Source organism: Dendrobates tinctorius, unplaced genomic scaffold (genome assembly GCF_039654945.1).
Source record: "Dendrobates tinctorius isolate UK_male_01 unplaced genomic scaffold, ASM3965494v1 ptg000064l, whole genome shotgun sequence".
NCBI lineage: Eukaryota > Metazoa > Chordata > Amphibia > Anura > Dendrobatidae > Dendrobates > Dendrobates tinctorius.
This window is the reverse complement of record NW_027361732.1, coordinates 44,433,714-44,452,702: the sequence shown is the minus strand read 5'-3', so window position 1 is coordinate 44,452,702 and position 18,989 is coordinate 44,433,714.

Sequence of the window (18,989 nt, the reverse complement as noted above, 5' to 3'; positions counted from 1 at the left end):
CAAATTCTTTGTTATTATTATCTTCATTTAATTTGTCTTAAATGAAAAAACACAAAAAGAATTGTCCTAAAGCCAAATTGGATATAATTCCACACCAAACATAAAAAAGAGGGTGGACAAAAGTATTGGCACTGTTCGAAAAATCATGTGATGCTTCTCTAGCTTGTGTAATTAACAGCACCTGTAACTTACCTGTGGCACCTAACAGGTGTTGGCAATAAGTAAATCACACTTGCAGCCAGTTGACATGGATTAAAGTTGACTCAACCTCTGTCCTGTGTCCTTGTGTGTACCACATTGAGCATGGAGAAAAGAAAGAAGACCAAAGAACTGTCTGAGGATTTGAGAAACCAAATTGTGAGGAAGCATGAGCAATCTCAAGGCTACAAGTCCATCTCCAAAGACCTGAATGTTCCTGTGTCTACTGTGCGCAGTGTCATCAAGAAGTTTAAAGCCCATGGCACTGTGGCTAACCTCCCTAGATGTGGACGGAAAAGAAAAATTGATGAGATTTCAACGCAAGATTGTGCGGATGTTGGATAAAGAACCTTGACTAACATCCGAACAAGTTCAAGCTGCCCTGCAGTCCGAGGGTACAACAGTGTCAACCCGTACTATCCGTCGGCATCTGAATGAAAAGGGACTGTATGGTAGGAGACCCAGGAAGACCCCACTTCTTACCCTGAGACATAAAAAAGCCAGGCTGGAGCTTGCCAAAACTTACCTGAAAAAGCCTAAAACGTTTTGGAAGAATGTTCTCTGGTCAGATGAGACAAAAGTAGAGCTTTTTGGGCAAAGGCATCAACATAGAGTTTACAGGAGAAAAAAAGAGGCATTCAAAGAAAAAAACACGGTCCCTACAGTCAAACATGGCGGAGGTTCCCTGATGTTTTAGGGTTGCTTTGCTGCCTCTGGCACCGGACTGCTTGACTGTGTGCATGGCATTATGAAGTCTAAAGACTACCAACAAATTTTGCAGCATAATTTAGGGCCCAGTGTGAGAAAGCTGGGTCTACCTCAGAGGTCATGGGTCTTCCAGCAGGACAATAACCCAAAACACACTTCAAAAAGCACTAGAAAATGGTTTGAGAGAAAGCACTGGAGACTTCTAAGGTGGCCAGCAATGAGTCCAGACCTGAATCCCATAGAACACCTGTGGAGAGATATAAAAATGGCTGTTTGGAGAAGGCACCCTTCTAATATCAGGGACCTGGAGCAGTTTGCCAAAGAAGAATGGTCTAAAATTCCAGCAGAGCATTGTAAGAAACTCATTGATGGTTACCGGAAGTGGTTGGTCGCAGTTATTTTGGCTAAAGGTTGTGCAACCAAGTATTAGGCTGAGGGTGCCAATACTTTTGTCTGGCTCATTTTTGGAGTTTTGTGTGAAATGATCAATGTTTTGCTTTTTGCTTCATTCTCTTTTGTGTTTTTTTCATTTAAGACAAATTAAATGAAGATAATAATACCAAAGAATTTGTGATTGCAATCATTTTCAGGAAAAAACTGAGTATTATCTGACAAAATTGCGGGGGTGTCAATACTTTTGGCCACAACTGTATACTTTTACTGATAATGGCCCATGACTGGTTCATGCAGCTTTACTTGGATGCCTCTACTTATTATATTTATGGCTGGACCATTCACTACAAGCACTTTTTTTACCTTTTGTGTCCCCCTTATTTTATCATAGATTGTAGGCTTTTGATCAGGGCCCTCACTCCTCTTTCTGATGGTTCAATTATGTGTTCCTTAATAATGTCTGATATTGTCTGTACGTATCCTCTATGAATTATAAAGTGTTACAGACTGTGGCGTAACAACAAAGTTATGGGCCCCGGTGCGAACTTTCAAATGGGGCCCCCATGCCAAAATACACGCACATCTCCGCTCCGCACACCTTGTACGCGCATAGCTTCACACACCTCGTACACACATGGCTCCGCACATCTCGTACATGCGCGACTCCTCTCTGTACACCCCGTACACACGCGGCTCCGCTCCGTACACCCCATACACACGAGGCTCCGCTCTGTACACCTCGTACACACGGCTCCTCTCCGTACACCTTGTACACACGCAGCTCCGCTCCGTCCACCTTGTACACATGCGGCTCTGCTTTGTCCACCTCATACACATGTGGCTTCTCTCCGTACACCTCGTACACTCGGCTCCGCTCACCTTGTACACGCACATTTCCACTTTGTACACGCACGGCTCCGCTCCATATGCATGCGCTCTGCTCCGTACACCTCATACAAGCGCGGCTCCGCTCCATACACCTGGTATATGTGCGGATCCGCTCCGTACACTTGCGGCTCCGCTTCATACACATACGGCTGCGCTCCATACACTTCGTACACACATGCCTCCGCTCGGTACATCTCGTACACACACGGCTCTGCCACATCCACCCTGTAAACCCCTCCTGACCCCACACATAAACTTGCCCTCATCCAGCACCATGACAACTAGCACAGCAGAGTCCTGTATACACGGAGGCTCCTGATCATGTGACCCCTGACTCCTCCCCTCCTGTGACCTCATCACAGGTCCTGTGCGCACCGAGCAGCCATCGCGTCAGGCCAATTGCAGCCTGGCAGCAAATCAAAGCACAGAGCTGCACAGCCAATGAGTGGCTGCAGCTCCGCGATTGGGCCCCTAAGCACTCCAGGCTGCGAATGCTAAGACCGCGGTAGTTACGCCCCTGGTTGAAAATATGTCTTCCATAACTAGAGAACCTATGCTGTTCACAAAAAAATCCAACATTCATAGCTGGGCCCTGTTGCCCTAATGTCTGATATTCTTGTCCAAATGTGGCTTTGAAGAAAGGTAACTTCCAAAGGCGAGAAAAATCACATCTCTCAGCCTCTTGTATATAATAAGCCCTTCTTGTCTACTCTACAGCAGATAATCCAGTTCAGTTACCTTTTCCCAGCAGGAGTGTCAAGTGTCAAATGTAGTGTTCTTAAGGCCCTTTTACATTTAGCGATGCACCAGCGATCCAACCAGCGATCCGACCCGGTCAGGATCGCTGGTGCATCGCTAAATGATCGCTAGTGAGTTTTCATACAGAAAGATCTCACAGCGATGCAGCAGCGACGCAGCGCACGATACTTACCATTCACACACAGCGATCCTGCATCCTCCGGCCCGCCTCCACGCGTCGCTGGACGTCACAGCAGGAAGTCTCAGCAGGAAGCGCCCGACGAGAAATGGAGCCGGACATTCTCGCGCGATCAGCGATGGACAGCAGGGGAGCCGGTCGGAGGTAAGTATCACACATAGCGATATCGCTAGCAATATCGCTATAACGTCACAAAACCGGTGACGTTTTAGCGATATTGCTAGCGATATTGCTTAGTGTAAAACCCCCTTTAGAGTACTAGCTCTTGTTCCTTTCCCAAGATATAACTAAGCCATGCTTCAATGCTCAATATGAGGGTGACACATCCCTTCTTAAGAGATGGTTTTATAGATTTTACCAGTACATCTATGACAACCGTCATCCTAACATTTAGCTAAAAAGAGAATTTATGATGCCGTGACTGCTGTTAAAGCAACAGTCCAGTGTTTTTTTTTCACTGGTGGAGTGGTGCTTTAAACATAAGTCCTCTGCCCCGGTCGTATACTCACCCTCCGGTGCCTTCATCTTTATTCAGTTACGCTCCGGTCCCGCAGTGTCATCTCGTGAGCGCAGCATCTGACTGCCCCGAAGTCAGAAGCTACTTTACAATGTCTCAATGCAAGTCTATTAGAGCCAGAACGAGAGCAGAATGAGGCTCTCATAGACTTGTATTGATTAGTGACCTCCGACTCGCTCCATGAAACACTGGAGCAGCTGGAAGGCCACAAACTGCAGTAGACAAGATTAGAGTAGCGGCAAAGACAGATGAAAATGCCGGAAGGTAAGTATCAGACAGGGAACTTGTATTTTAAGCACCACTCCAGCTGTTAAATAAAAATAAACAATGAAGTGGTGCTTTAAGTTTACTGGTGAAGCCCTGGGCAGGAGTAAACCCCTGTCCAAGACTGTAAGCTTAAAAGCCTGCTGTAGTGTTACTTTTTCAACACTAATTCATATTGTGGGAGATGATCTTCAAATCAGGAACTGAACCCTGATGTTGCACTTCAAGTGGTCTGGTCACCATGGTAGCACAGACAGCAACATATAAAGTTGATAGAACAAAGAGTAACACAATTTACAATATAATATTACATGTGGCTTCAGTTCTGATGTAAAATACAATTGAAGCCAAAAAAAAGTGTGACCATACCTTTAAAACTGTGACTTGACATGAGCTGTGACAAACTTCTTCAGTTCCTGAGAGCCATAAAATCCTGTACTTTGGACTTCAGCCTAGAACTTTTTCTGGGCCCAAATATATCAGACCATCAAATTTCTGTGTTATATAATTATCACTACTGAGAAGTATACCCTGAATCAAGGTCCCAAATGGGATCTCTAAATTATCTGATTGTGAAATGTGCATTCAGTTCCAATGGGAATTACTAATGTAAAGCACCAGTTTAATAAATTTTGGCAAATTTGCCCCTAAAGCACAAACTGCTGCTTTACTTACTGTAGCTAAAAATAATGATATAGTATTTCATCTGTAAAATATGACATCTCTCGGACAGATTGCTGTGCTTAAGAAGATGAGCAGCATGGCCTGAAATCCTAGCTCTTCTATTAATATAAGAGGTATGTCTATTCGGCTACCTGAATAAATATATTGATATTGAAATTAAGGGAATCTGTCAGTACATTTTTATATTTGATAGTAATTGTATGGCTGTGAGGGCGCTTGGCACACACCAAAAATGATGCTTTGTGTACAGATCCAATGTGCCAGTAATGAGAGCTCTAGAGTAGAAGACATATGCAAATAAGGTTTGAAGTGCACTGGAGGTGTGTCAGTGCACTTAAAAGTATTCCAATCACATTAACACATCCACAGAGCAATCCAATTATAAATTTTCCCCTCTTCGTTTTATTTTCAAATTACACAATTATTCACATTTTGTAGCTGTCTACCTCTTAATTCCTATACTATAGAAGTGGTTGGAGATTAGCCATTCAAAAGGGCTGTTATGTGGACATATTCACATAGATAGTATGCTAAGTATAGCTGTAAGGAGGAAGACCGGGCTGCGGGTACCTGTACTGAGCCGGGTCCGGAACTGTCGAGGCGGCGTCCCATGTTTCCCAGTGGGAAAGAATAGGAGTTTGGACAGGCCCCATGACCTGGGCAGTGGGGCGTGTTTAGACAGAAAACTCGGCCGGAAGCTGAGAGAAAAGCATGCAAAGCAGCAGTGGGGTTCCCACGTCCGTGTGTGAGCAGAAAGGTGGTTAGCGCGCTTAGCACCCAAAGCGCCGGCACTGTTACGGACTGCAGCAGACAGCGCCTGGTGCCAACAGTGAGATAGCTAGTGTAGGAGGCACCGCGCACCCAGTGACAGTAAGGTCAGTGCACGTACACAGAACCCTGGGCCGATTACAGGACAGTACTCTGCGGACCTTACTGCCGGACAGTGTATTACAACCCTTGTTTAACCCCAGGATTGCTGCAGCTATTTTTGCGTTGGCTGCACTAGCTTAAGGACTAGGGGCTCAATGGAAGGTACCGGAGTCCAACCGCTGCTGCCAGAAGACAGATTGCTAACCTTGGTCCACCTTGAGGACAATTCGCCAACAGCTACAAGGACTACTACCCTTATCGGAACATTTACGGCTGAGGAAACCATAGACACGATAAGTTTACTGAGTGAACTGTTATTTTTGCTATTCACCCTTATTTTTTCCCAGTTTAACTTTTTATCTCCCTGTGAGGAGTACCTTTACTGTTAATTAAATTTGTTAACCCGTGCTCTGCCTCCTGTTTGTCACTGCATCCCGCAACCTGCTTACATAGTCATCAGGTACAAATGGCGGATATACACAAAGAAGAGGGGTCAATTTACAGGAAAAATAAAAAACCCAGAAGACAGCAAGTTACAGTGCTATGTAAAAGTTTGTGCACCCCTGGTCAAAATTACTGTTATTGTGAACAGTTAAGCAAGTTGAAGATAAAATGATCTCTAAAAGGCCTAAAGTTAAAGATGACACATTCCCTTTGCATTTTAGGCAAAAAAAATTGTCATCTTTTGCATTTTAAAAATACAAAAAGGAAAATGGTCCAATTCAAAAGTTTGGGCACCCTGCATAGATAGTACCTAGTAGCACCCCTTTTTGAATTGAAAATATCACAGCTTGAAAACACTTTTTGTAGCCAGCCAAGAGTCTTTGAATTCTTGTTTGAGGGATTTTCATCCATTCTTCCAGTTCTGTGAAATTCTTGGGTCATCTTGCATGCACTGCTATTTTGAGGTTTAGCCACAGATATTCAATGATGGTCAGATCAGTGGACTGGTAAGGCCATTGTAAAAGCTTCAGCTTGCGCCTTTTGAGGTAGTCTATTGTGGATTTTGATGTGTGTTTAGGATCATTATCCATTTGTAGAAGCCATCCTCTTTTCAACTTCAGCTTTTTTTTTACAGATGCTGTTACGTTTCATCAAGAATTTGTTGACATTTCATTGAATCCATTCTTCCCTCTACCCGTGAAATGTTCCACGTGTCATTGCCTGCAACACAACCCCAAAGTATGATTAATCCACCCCCATGCTTAATGGTTGGCAAGATGTTCTTTTCTTGAAATTCTGTGCTCTTTTTTTCTCTGCACATACCTTAGATCAGGGGTGGAGAATCTTTTTTCTGCCAAGGGCCATTGGGATATTTATACCATCCTTCGTGGGCCGTACAAACTCTGCTCACAAAGTACATCCTGACTCTGGCACTGGTTACATGACTTAATATTTCATTGCATGCCCTTCAATGTTCAGTAGTGAACACTGCGTATGTGTGCTAACAGAGCAAGAAGAAATTAATGAGCTTGTGGCAATCAAAATACAGCTCCCTGCCCAAGACTGAGGTCCCTGAGAATCTGCTCGGGGGCCTGATAAAAGGTCATCGATGCCCTTGGGCCTGAGGTTCCCCACCCCTGCCTTAGATAATTGTGGCCAAAGATTTCTATTTTAACCTTATCGGTCCCCAGGTTTTTGGTTCCAAAATGCATCAGGCTTGTTTAGATGTTCTTTTGCATACTGATGACACTGAATTTGATGGTGAGGACGCAGGGCAGGTTTTCTTTTGATGACTCTTCCATGAAGACCAAAATTGTGTAAGTGTCTCTAAACAGTAGAACAATGTACCACAACTCCAGAATCAGCTAAATCTTTCTGAAGGTCTTCTGTAGTCATGCTAAGGTTCTGATTTGTCTCTATAGCAATCCTACAAGCAGCTCTCACTGAAATTTTGCTTGGTCTTCCATACCTTATTTTGACCTCCATTGTTACTGTGAACTACCATTTCTTAATTACATTACGAACTGAGGATGGGGCAACTTGAAAACACTTTGCTATCTTATAGCCTTCTCCTGCTTTGTGGGCCTCCATCATTTTCATTTTCAGAGTCCTATGCATGTGCTTAGAAGAACCCATGGCTGCTATTTATTGGCAGAAGGTTCGAGGAGTCTTGGTTTTTATAAAGCTGAGAAGTTTGCATCAACTGACATTTCCTAACAATGATAGTGAACAAGCCATAACCCTAATAGCTTAATTAAGGTCTAAAACCTTAGTCAAAGTTATCTGAGCACACAAATCTCCAAGGGTGCCCAAACTTTTTCATCGGCCGATTTTCCTTTTTGTAGTTTTTAAAATGGAAAATATGACAATATATATATTTTTTGCCTAAAATACAAATGAAATGTGTCATATTTAACTTTAGGCCTTTTAGAGATCATTTTGTCTTCTACTTGCTTAACTGTTCACAATAATAGTAATTTTGACCAGGGATGCCCAAACTTTGACATGCCACTGTAACTGCCCTACAGGGCAAGAACTTTTCCCAAGTGTCTATCAAACTGCATCAACATTAAACTAAGTATTCAACCCATTAACCCTTTGCTGGAGCAAAATATTGCAAATTCATTAAGAAACATGCACATTTTAATGAATTTGGCACATCTCTAAGATGTTATGTTCCAACACAGGAAACTTACTCCAGTTGCAGTACATTTGTATCTTGCAATTTACGCCATTTTGGTGACATAATTTATGATTAATTTGTTGGTCCTGATTGATTTCTCCCTCTTTACTCTAAACTCTGTCCTAATTATAAAAGAATGTTAGAGCTGGCATATAAAACATCAGAAGCTGCCACTTTTTTGCAACTTGTGTTAATTTTACGCCAATTTCTGGTGCAAGTTATTTGATGAATTTACCTCCAAGCCTTTTTTAAAGCACCACTTCAGCACTTTTTTCACTGCTGGAGTGGTTCTCAAAGCATATACTCACCCTTCGGCATCTTCACCGTTTTTCGACGCCAGTCCAGTCTCACAGCGCCATCTTGTCATCTCAGCTTCTGACAGACCGAAACTCCGAAGATACGTGACCAGTTCTTAATGCACGTCTATGAGAGACAGATCAAAGCTCTCATAGACTCACAGTGGCTTGCAAAAGTATTCACCCATCTTTGGCTTTTTACCTATTTTGTTATCTTACAACCAGTGTGTAAATACTGTATTTTTGTAATCCGATTTTTATGTGATACATCAGAACTAAAATAGTCTAAGTTCGTGAAGTGAAGTGAGAAAAACTTAGTCAAAAATTAAATTTATGGGATCAAATAACTAAAAATTGTTATGTGCATTTGTATTCACTCCTCTTGCAATGAAGCTCCTAAAAATTTCTGGTGCAAGCAAAAATAAAACCCCTCCCCCCTTACCACATATTCTGACACTGCAATAATACATTTTTTCTACCTCTATCGATCCCCAGCATTCCAATATTCATATTTGTCATTACTTTTGTGAGATTCACCACAAAATTTCTCCCACCCCACCCTGCCTTTGCACCACATCCCTGCTTTCGTCCTACAGACATCACTGACCGGCCCCTTGTTGCTGCTTTTTTCTTTTTTCTTTAGAAAGGTTTACACCAAGCACTCACACACGAATAAAGTTTGGTACGCACACAAACATCACATATGTAAAAAAATGTCCTACTCATCCCAAACCCGGTATTCAGCGGAGGAGGCATAAGCATTCCTTGCCTCCGACACTGACAAATTGTAGCATTATAATGATAATGCACAGTGTCCTGCCCGAGGAGATCCCAACTTTTACCGTCTTTTCAAAGTACGGCCGGTCATTAAGCACTTCAGCAACAATTTTGCAGAGCTGTACGTGCCCCAAAGGGACATCTGCGTGGATGAGTCTCTAATTCATTTCAAGGAGAGGCTCAATACCTGCCCAGTAAGAGGGCCAGGTATGGAATTAAGCTCTACAAACTTTGTGAGAGTTCCTCAGGGTACACCCACAACTTTAGGGTTTATGAAGGGAAGGACACCCGGATTCAACCCCCTGAATGTCCCCTTGTCCTGGGTGCGAGTGGGAAAATTGTGTGGGATTTCATGCACCCACTGTTAGGCGTCGGGTTCCTGCCACTGCACAGCAGGAATCCAGAGCCCTGCACCCAGCGGTCTCCCATTCTTCTTCGGCCGCAGTGGAGCCTGCTCAGCAGATTGGTCGGTCCTGGCGCTCTGCCCAGGACAACTCCATGGGTTTGCTTGCTACTGCCACCTCTGGCACAGCTATGACAATGCATGCTGCTCAGCAGCAAGATTCTCCAGGGACTAAGTCCTCATGTCGGGCCACTGAGCATGCCTGTGGAGTGATCTCCCATTGGAGATCGAGGGTCATGTGCGCAGGTACTGCTCGTGTTCGGATTGGCCCATCCGAGAAGCCAGGAAGGTCCCGGATGCCCGTGGCTATAAAAGGTTCGCATGGCCGCTCGCCCATGCGCTAGTATAGACTGTATTTCCAGACTATGTGGAGTGAGTGATGTATGCACGTATGAATGTCTCTGGTGAATGCTCCATAGCAAGCGTCTATAGCGGTGCTCGCAGCAGCGACGCCGCGCGTTCAGTGGGCCTAGAAGGACTGTAACCCCGTGTCCTTGGGGTAGAGTTCTGTGGCCGTACACTGTGCGCTCTTTTGGCCGAGCTCTGTGAGTTAATGGGCTCCGGCATCTACTTTCAGCGGTGGTGCGGCTCTGTGCAGTAACAGAGTTCGCCCTGTTCACAGTGGGTGACGTAACCCACGTGTGACTGGTTTCACACCGCTTAATTCTTCCGCCATTACTTAGCAGCAGTGTACCACCTCTGCACGGTGGACCCCGGGCTGCGAACGCACCTACTATTATTTTATAATTTGGTGCGTTCCTCCAGCCCTAACATTATACTAGCGCCAGGGTCTGGCTAGTAATGACGGATGAACAGTGACTGCTGCAGTACATCCGGCAGCTGTAGGGCAGGTTGGCGGCTCTCAAGCGTTTAGCCTCAGCTGCGGATGTTACTGCGGTCGCTGTTCAGGCAGCCACAGAGGCTGTCTCCCGTGTGACCACAGCCATCCCTGCTCAGACTTTGTCCCGCCTCCCGCTGCCCGAGAAGTTCTTGGGTGATAGTGCTTCTTGTAGGGGTTTCGTAAGCCAGTGCTCTATACAGATGGAGCTGCTGGCCGCACGATTCCCCTCTGAGCGGGCTAAAGTGGGATTTATTATTTCACTCTTGTCAGGTAGGGCATTGGAGTGGGCCACACCGCTGTGGGAGCGTGGTGATCATGTGGTGCAGAGTGTCTCGCGGTTCTTGGACACTCTGAAGCAGGTCTTCTTGGGGCCACGAGTCACCCATGACATCGCGCTCCGGCTGCTGGCACTATCACAGGGCTCGTCCATGGTCAGCCACTTTGCCATCCAGTTCCGGACGCTGGCCTCAGAGTTAGCGTGGCCAGATAAGGTCCTCATTCCGGCATTCTGGAGAGGTTTGGCTGGCCATGTGAAGGACGCTCTGGCTACCAGGGAGATTCCCGCTACACTAGAGGAGCTTATCACTGTCTCCACCCGTATTGATCTTCGCTTCGCCAAGCGAAGGTTGGAGCGGGCCCAGTGTAGGCAGAGGTTTAGGCTGGCACCTAGCTTTGCTAGACCTCTGGAATCTTCCGAACGGGCGTCTGAGCGTCAGGGGGCTTCCCGTGAGGAATCCAGGCCCCGGTCCGCTCGAGCTCCTGTGAGCTGTCATGTTTGCCGGCAGTCCGGTCACCTTGCCAACCGGTGCCCACAGCAGCTGGGAGAACGCTTGCGCCTAGTGGCCGTGGAAGTCGGCGCACTAGAATCAGCGGCGTTTTCCTCCAAGCTGTCCTTTAAGGGGACACTTGAGGTTGATTCTTCCACTCTGGTGGTGGAGGTTTGCGTGGATTCCGGGGCAGAGGGCAATTTTATGTCGTCAGTCTTCGATCAACGGCACGCTATGACTCTGGTTATGATGTCTACACCAGTCACCGTCAGAGTGGTGAACCACGCCACTCTACCCTCACAGATAACCCACCAGACCGCCCCCTTGTTACTCTCAGTGGCTACTTCTCATCAGGAGATGATTTCCCTACTCGTCATGCCCGAGGGTATTGACCAGGTACTTCTAGGGGTCCCCTGGTTGCGGTACCACTCCCCCCATATAGAGTGGTCCTCAGGGAGGATTATTGGGTGGAGTAAATCATGTGAGGGTAGATGTCTGAGGGAGTGCGTTCAGGTTGCCTCCACCGAGGTTCCCGCAGATCTCTCCTCGCTTCCCAAACACTATCGACAGTATGCGGACATGTTCTCCAAAAAGGCAGCGGAGACCCTTCCACCACATCGCCCCTATGACTGTCCTATTGACCTCTTGCCTGGTGCTGAGCCTCCCCGGGGTCGAGTCTATCCCCTATCTCTCCCAGAGACAGAGGCAATGTCTCAATACATCAGGGAGAATCTGGCAAGAGGATTCATTAGGAAGTCAGTGTCAAGAGCGGGGGCGGGATTCTTCTTGGTCAAGAAGAAGAGTGGGGAACTACATCCTTGCATTGATTACAGGGGTCTTAACGCCATCACCGTTAAGAATAAGTATCCTCTGCCCCTGATATCAGAGCTGTTTGATAGGCTGCGGGGAGCGAGAGTGTTTACCAAACTTGATCTGCGGGGGGCTTACAACCTGATTCGCATCCGTGATGGGGACGAATGGAAGACAGCATTTAACACCAGGGATGGGCACTATGAATACCTGGTGATGCCTTTCGGCCTCTGTAATGCCCCGGCCGTCTTCCAAGACTTTGTGAACGATATCTTCCGGGATATGCTTACCACCTCGGTTGTAGTCTATCTGGGTGATATTCTCATCTACTCACCTGGTTTTGACTCCCACCGGAGAGATGTTTGCAAAGTTTTCGATCGCCTGCGGGCAAACTCCCTCTATACCAAGTTGGAGAAGTGTGTGTTTGAGCAGGAGTCCTTGCCTTTCCTGGGCTATATCATCTCCGCCCGGAGGTCGGCCATAGATCCTGCCAAGCTACAGGCGGTGATGGATTGGCAGGAACCTCATTCTCTCAAAGCGGTGCAGCGCTTTATGGGGTTCATAAATTACTATCGCCAATTCATCCCACACTTCTCGACTTTGGTAGCACCCTTGGCAGCCCTCACCAAGAAGGGTGCAAACCCCAAGTTGTGGTCAGAACCTGTCTCCAAGGCCTTATCCTCCATTAAGTCCCATTTCGCTAGCGTTCCCATTCTACATTGCCCCGATGTAGATAAGCCCTTCATTCTGGAAGTGGATGCCTCTTCCGTCGGTGCTGGAGCGGTCCTGTTTCAGAAGGACACGCAAGGTCGGAAGCACCCATGTTTCTTTTTCTCCAAGACCTTCACACCCACGGAGAGGAATTATGCCATCGGGGACAGGGAGTTGCTAGCGATGAAGTTGGCCTTCTCGGAGTGGAGACACCTCCTGGAGGTGGCTCGCCATCCTTTCCAGGTGTTCACCGACCACAAAAACTTGGTGTATTTACAAACGGCCCAGCAGCTAAATTCTCGCCAGGCCAGAAGGTCTTTGTTCTTTTCCCGGTTCCACTTCACCCTCCATTTTCTCTCCGGGGAGAAGAACGTCCGGGCCGATGCTCTCTCCCGCTCCGTAATGTCATCGGAGGAAGAGGAGGAGGAGCCTCGGCTGATCGTCCCATCCGAGAGCCTGAGGACTGTGGCTCCGGTTGCCCTTGAGTCAGTACCTCCGGGCAAGACATTTGTCCCTGCCCGTCTGCGACCGGAGGTCCTCTCTTGGGCTCATTCATCCAAGGTGGGTGGACATTTCGGGATAAAATGGACCTCTGAGCTTCTGGGGAGGACGTACTGGTGGTCGCATATGGCCCGAGACGTCAGGGACTATATTTAGGCGTGCGTCTCTTGCGCCCAGAATAGGACCTCTCAGCAGCAGCCCGCTGGGCTTCTTTTTCCTCTGCCAGTAGCGGACAGGCCCTGGGAGATGGTCGGTATGGATTTTATGGTGGGGCTACCCAAGTCCAGTGGCAGCACGGTCATTTGGGTTGTCACCGACCATTTCTCTAAGATGGTGCACCTGATACCTCTCTCCTGGTTACCTTATGCACGGGGCCTGGCAGTGTTGTTCATTAAGCACGTTTTCCGCCTGCATGTCATGCCGGACAAGATTGTCAGTGACCGGGGTCCTCAGTTTGCGTCCCGGTTTTGGAGAGAGCTTTGTTCCCTGCTCAGCATTGAGCTGAATCTCTCCTCGGCCTATCATCCCAAGACGAACGGGTTTGTAGAGAGAGCCAACCAGACCCTGATCACATATCTTCGACATTTTGTCCCGGCCAGGCAGGACGACTGGGCATCCTTGCTGCCGTGGGCAGAGTTCGCTTTTAACAATGCTGTGGCTGACTCCACCGGTCAGACCCCATTCCTCCTAAATTACGGCCAGCATCTGCGCGTCCCTGTGCCCATGCCCGTGTCATCCACCGACTCCAGGGTGGCAGACTGGGCGGTGGAGGCACGCAACATTTGGGATGCTATCTGGGCTTCCAAGGAGAGAATGAGGACCTCCGCTGATGCACACCGGCGCCCTGCTCCGACTTTTGCCCCTGGCGACTTGGTGTGGCTCTCCGCCCGAAACATCAGGCTGCGAGTAGAGTCTGCTAAGTTCGCACTGCGCTACATTGGCCCCTTCAAGGTCCTCGAGCAGATCAGCTCTGTGGTCTACCGTCTGGCCCTTCCACTGCGCTTGGCTATCTCTGATACATTCCACGTCTCCCTCCTTAAGCCCGTTCACTTGTCCCGGTTCTCCGAGTCATCTGCCAGGACATCAGACTTGTCTTCGGACAAGTTTGAGGTCAATGACATCGTGGGATGCAAGGCGATGCGGGGCAAAAAGTTTTATTTGGTGGATTGGAAGGGTCATGGTCCAGAGGCTCGGACCTGGGAGCCAGTGGAGAACATCCACTCTCCGCTCCTCATTGCGGCGTTTGAGCATAGCGAGGCTCAGAGGGGAGGGGGCCCTAGGAGGGGGGGTAATGTTAGGCATCGGGTTCCTGCCTATGCACAGCAGGAATCCAGAGCCTTGCACCCAGCGGTCTCCCATTCTTCTTCAGCCGCAGTGGAGCCTGCTCAGCAGATTCGTCGGTCCTGGCGCTCTGCCCAGGCCAACTCTGTGGGTTTGCTTGCTGCTGCCACATCTGGCACAGCTATGACAATGCATGCTGCTCAGCAGCGAGATTCTCCAGGGACTAAGTCCTCATGTCGGGCCACTGAGCATGCCCATGGAGTGATCTCCCATTGGAGATCGAGGGTCACATGCTCAGGTCCTGCTCATGTTCGGAATGGCCCATCCGAGAAGCCAGGAAGGTCACGGACGCCCGTGGCTATAAAAGGTTCGCATGGCCGCTCGCCCATGCACTAGTATAGACTGTATTTACAGACTATGTGGAGTGAGTGATGTATGAACGTATGAATGTCTCTGGTGAATGACTCATTAAGAAACCCCTACCCTTGGTATGCATGTGTTGTGCAGCCTAGCCTGCTAGCGCACAGGCTTAGGCGTAGGTAGGTCTGAGGTTGAGTCAGGCATCTGGCCTCACCAGGGACTCGGCACGCCTCAGTGCATGTGCTCCATAGCAAGCGTCTATAGCGGTGCTCGCGGCAGCGACGCCGCGCGTTCAGTCCCAGAAGGACTCTAACCCCGTGTCCTTGGGGTAGAGTTCTGTGGCTGTACACTGTGCGCTCTTTTGGCCGAGCTCTGTGAGTTAATGGGCTCCGGCATCTACTTTCAGCGGTGGTGCGGCTCTGTGCAGTAACAGAGTTCGCCCTGTTCACATTGGGTGACGTAACCCACGTGTGACTGGTTTCACACTGCTTAATTCTTCCGCCATTACTTAGCAGCAGTGTACCACCTCTGCAGGGTGGACCCCGGGCTGCGAAAGCACCTACTATTATTTTATAATTTGGTGCGTTCCGCCAGCCCTAACACCCACTGCTGGATCAAAGTTATCACTGCATCCCACTCTTCAAGTCCCTCTCTGGCTGAGCTCCCACACCCTGAGGTACTGTCCACAAAAGTCAGAAAGGCCTACCTAAGAAGCTAATTGGCCAACTGCTCAGAAAAGGTGAAAGCAGAGCCCAATGTAGCAACTACATAATGGTGGTCAAGTACAAGCACAAGAGGAATATCCTGTTCTTGACCACTTACATGGTGATGGCAGCACCTCCAGCACTGGACGAGGTACCTCTACACAGGTCTGCAAACTGGACTGCAGACCTGTACGTCATATCTTCAGTTCCAGGAGGTTATAAAGGCCCTAATCTTTGGAGGTCAAGAAGTCCCAGTATGTCCAGAACTGAAAGTGCTTGTATCATACCAGGTCAACAATTTCCCCAGAGAGGTCCCTCAAAGCACAAAAATAGAAAGGTCACAAAAGAAGTGCCGAGTGTGTTGCAAAGAGGTCTAACGGCGCTCCTTCGCTTCCGAGCTCTGCTGTGCACCTAAACAGTGTTTTTTTCCCCCATATATGGGGTATCAGCATGTTCAGGAGAAATTGCACTACAAATTTTGTGGCTAATTTTTTCCTGTTACCCTTGTGAAAAAAAAATGAGTCTAAATGTAAATTTTTGTGAAAAAAAGTTGAATGTTAATTTTTTCCTTTCATTTTCCAATAATTTCTGTGAAGCATCTGAAAGATTAATAAACTTTTTGCAGGTGGTTTTGAACACCTTCAGAGGTGCATTTTTTAGAATGGTGTCTCTTTTGGGTATTTTCTATCATATAGACCTCTCAAAGTCACTTCAAATGAGATGTGGTCCCTAAAAAAATGGTTTTGTAAAGTTTGTTGAAAAACTGAGAAATTGCTGGTCAGCGTTTAACCCTTATAACTTTCTAACAAGACAAAATTTGGTTTAAAAAAAATGTTGCTTATGTAAAGTCGACATGTGGGAAATGTTATTTATTAACTTATTTGTCTGACATATCTCTCTGATTTAAGGGTATACAAATTCAAAGTTTGAAAATTGCTAAATTTTCAAAATTTCTGCCAAATTTCAATTTTTTACACAAATAAACGCCATGGGGCATACCTTCTCTCTCTGGTGGGTTTTGAGAAAACAAAGCTGCTAATCTTATTACCAATTTTTGATAGTTTTATTAATTAGTTTGTAACATACATAAATTAAACTATGGCTCTGAGTTTAGGGTTTGTGTTTAGAGATACGTGTCCCTTTTGCAGCCAATTGTTAGGGCTAGCGGAACACACCAAATAATAAAGAGATGGTAAGAGGTGCGTTCGCAGCCCGGGGTCCACCGTGCAGAGATGACAACTGCTGCTCGGTAATGGCGGAAAATAACTGGCGGTATAACTAGTACACATGGGTTAACTTCACCCGGTTAATAGGAAGCGGACCCTGTTGCTTCACAGGACCGCGATACCGCTGAGTGAGCGCTAGTGTTGTGGTCACAGGACCCTGCCCCAAGGACACGGGGTTAGAGTCCCTCTAGACCCACTAGCGTTTGGCGCCGCTACTGCGGTGCCTGGACATACACAAATTAAAGATAAAGCACACTAGGTGCAGACAGCGCCGCACTGGTGGATGCCACTAACCAGCCTAACCTTATTGCTGGAAAGCTCAATGTTTGCATACGGCGCCACACTGGCGATTGCTTCTTGACGCAGTATAGTAGTGCCTTGTGCTGGATCGCACAGTTAGACGCTAAGAGTGGTGCAGAGGACTGGATACACCGTGGCACATAGGCAATGCTACCTGTAGGCGCTGACTTATCTCCAATACCCTATACACATACACAACCAGAGGGAGGGAGTCTTAATGAGTAAGTCACCAGAACGCATACATCCATCTTCACACACACAAAATACTGTCTATACTAGCGCATGGCCGAGCGGCCATGCGAACCTTTTATAGCAGCGTCCTTCTGGGACCCTCCTGATGGTCCAATCCGAGCTGGAGAAGGACCTGAGCATGTGACCTCCGATCTCCAATGAGAGATCGTCCCACGGGCATGCTCAGTAGACCGAAAGGAGGACTTAGTCCCTGGAGTAGCTCGCTGCTGACCAGCATGCATTGCAATAGCTGGACCAGAGGTAGCAGCAGCAACCAAAGCCACAGTGCTAGTCTGAGCAGAGCGCTGGGATCGACGAGTTTGCTGAACAGCCTCTTCTGCTGCCGAAGAGGAATGGGAGACTGTTGAAGGCAAGGCTTGGGATTCCTGCTGTGCAGCGACAGGAACCCGACGCCTAACACCAATATACTAATAGAAATATTTACTATTATTATTTTCCTGTCCTGCTTGAAGTAGAAAGAAAAGTATCATAAATATCTACAAGTCTCAATTTTGGGTTGAATCTTCAGAAAATTCCTATTTATTTAAGTAGAGCCTCAATTACATAAATCAATTCATATTGCCGGCTACAAAAATTGATTAATGTTGCAAACAATTTCATTTTGGTATCCGATGCAATGCTCTGCAAGTCTGTATACTAGGTCATACCTCAATGCTTATCAAAAGTGGTGTGTTTTCCACTAAGGACATTAAGAATGTTTCAAATATTGTAATACAACCAAAAGAAAATTAATTAGCTAATTAAAAACCGATATGCACGAGCAAAGCACTTTTAGTTTGTGAAGAGCTTTTAAAACTTGTGGTTAATCAGATTGCGGTCATTTTTAATCATCAGAAGATTTGATTTTTACTGTTAATAAAAGAAAATTAGAACTCAAGCCAATATTTCAGGCCAACGTTGGATGAAATATTTGGTACATTGAAGATTATAGTGATATTTAGCTAACAAATTTGATTTTGGTTAAAGGGGAAATCATATTATCTCTCAGAGAGAAAGAACATTTCTCTAGTTGACATATTGTATGATAAAAAAGTTTATTCCTGGTTTATAGGATTTGCCAAGTTATCAGTAAAACATCTGTGACTGGCAGAGAAAATGAGGCAGCATTGTTATGTAAAGTATACATAGAAGTTATTGTGAAAAGTTTACACAGATATATAACAGAATCAGTGTAGCAGTAGTAGTACTGTGATATCAATATATTGTATTAATTGTAATATTTTCTCACACTTACTCGGATAATATATAATAATTATATGAAGAGACAGAGGAGGACACTTACTGTGTAGGGTTCCTGTGCAGGTCTTGTGCCTGTGCACCTTCCCTTCTGCTAGACCCCATTTGCATATACAACTGCCTATTTACATGTCTATTCACATTAGACATAAATATATATATATAGCGCACAGCGGGTCTAGCGCACAGCGAAGGGACACATTCGCTGTGCATAGACCTGTATGGGCAAAAGCATGGTAGCGCATGGTAACAAAAAGCTACCATGCGTTAGCACATACATTAGCGCTTGGTCACAAAAGATGTAAAAAATGACATCTGCATTAGCGCATCCGTTTAATGGATCTGTTAAACAGATGCCTCTAACACAATGTGAACCTAGCCTAAGAGTCAAAATTGAGAAAACAAATCCAGAAAATCACCTTGTCTGATTTGGCAAGAT